Genomic DNA, 1,996 nt, shown 5'->3' with positions numbered 1-1,996 from the left:
AGTACAGCCGAAGTGGAGCACTTGTGTCGGACTAGGGAGGCTGTGCCGTGCCCCCTGGAGGTCTAAAGGATGACCAGTAGTTGTGGTTCTCGCCCCGGGACTTGGGTCAGAGTATAGCCCAAGTGGAGCACTTGTGTCGGCCTAGGGAGGCTGTGCCGGGCCCCCTGGAGGTCTAAAGGATGACCATGAGGTCAAAAGGATGACCAGTAGTTGTGGTTCTCGCCCCGGGACTTGGGTCAGAGTATAGCCCAAGTGGAGCACTTGTGTCGGACTAGGGAGGCTGTGCCGTGCCCCCTGGAGGTCTAAAGGATGACCAGTAGTTGTGGTTCTCGCCCCGGGACTTGGGTCAGAGTATAGCCCAAGTGGAGCACTTGTGTCGGACTAGGGAGGCTGTGCCGTGCCCCCTGGAGGTCTAAAGGATGACCAGTAGTTGTGGTTCTCGCCCCGGGACTTGGGTCATAGTATAGCCCAAGTGGAGCACTTGGGTCGGACTAGGGAGGCTGTGTCGTGCCCCCTGGAGGTCTAAAGGATGACCAGTAGTTGTGGTTCTCGCCCCGGGACTTGGGTCAGAGAATAGCCCAAGTGGGACACTTGTGTCGGACTAGGGAGGCTCTGCCGTGCCCCCTGGAGGTCTAAAGGATGACCAGTAGTTGTGGTTCTCGCCCCGGGACTTGGGTCAGAGTATAGCCCAAGTGGAGCACTTGTGTCGGACTAGGGAGGCTGTGCCGTGCCCCCTGGAGGTCTAAAGGATGACCATTAGTTGTGGTTCTCGCCCCGGGACTTGGGTCAGAGTACAGCCCAAGTGGAGCACTTGCGTCGGACTAGGGAGGCTGTGCCGGGCCCCCTGGAGGTCTAAAGGATGACCAGTAGTTGTGGTTCTCGCCCCGGGCCGTGGGTCTGAGTATGGCCCAAGTGGGACACTTGTGTCGGACTAGGGAGGCTCTGCCGTGCCCCCTTGAGGTCTAAAGGATGACCAGTAGTTGTGGTTCTCGCCCCGGGACTTGGGTCATAGTATAGCCCAAGTGGGACACTTGTGTCGGACTAGGGAGGCTCTGCCGTGCCCCCTTGAGGTCTAAAGGATGACCATGAGGTCAAAAGGATGACCAGTAGTTGTGGTTCTCGCCCCGGGACTTGGGTCAGAGTATGGCCCAAGTGGTGCACTTGTGTCGGTCTAGGGAGGCTGTGCCGGTCCCCCTGGAGGTCTAAAGGATGACCAGTAGTTGTGGTTCTCGCCCCGGGACTTGGGTCAGAGTATAGCCCAAGTGGAGCACTTGTGTCGGACTAGGGAGGCTGTGCCGGGCCCCCTGGAGGTCTAAAGGATGACCAGTAGTTGTGGTTCTCACCCCGGGTCGTGGGTCCGAGTCTGGCCCGAGTAGAGCACTTTGGTCGGCTACCGGGGGGTGTGCCGTGCCCCCTGGAGGTCTAAAGGATGACCAGTAGTTGTGGTTCTCGCCCCGGGACTTTGGTCAGAGTATAGCCCAAGTGGAGCACTTGTGTCGGCCTAGGGAGGCTGTGCCGGGCCCCCTGGAGATCTAAAGGATGACCATGAGGTCAAAAGGATGACCAGTAGTTGTGGTTCTCGCCCCGGGACTTGGGTCAGAGTATAGCCCAAGTGGAGCACTTGTGTCGGCCTAGGGAGGCTGTGCCGGGCCCCCTGGAGGTCTAAAGGATGACCAGTAGTTGTGGTTCTCGCACCGGGACTTGGGTCAGAGTACAGCCCAAGTGGAGCACTTGTGTCGGTCTAGGGAGGCTGTGCCGGGCCCCCTGGAGGTCTAAAGGATGACCATGAGGTCAAAAGGATGACCAGTAGTTGTGGTTCTCGCCCCGGGACTTGGGTCAGAGTATAGCCCAAGTGGAGCACTTGTGTCGGACTAGGGAGGCTGTGCCGTGCCCCCTGGAGGTCTAAAGGATGACCAGTAGTTGTGGTTCTCGCCCCGGGACTTGGGTCAGAGTATAGCCCAAGTGGAGCACTTGTGTCGGCCTAGGGAGGCTGTGC

Source organism: Nothobranchius furzeri, unplaced genomic scaffold (assembly GCF_043380555.1).
Source record: "Nothobranchius furzeri strain GRZ-AD unplaced genomic scaffold, NfurGRZ-RIMD1 Scf074, whole genome shotgun sequence".
NCBI classification, from domain to species: domain Eukaryota; kingdom Metazoa; phylum Chordata; class Actinopteri; order Cyprinodontiformes; family Nothobranchiidae; genus Nothobranchius; species Nothobranchius furzeri.
Note: the sequence above shows the minus strand (reverse complement) of the source record.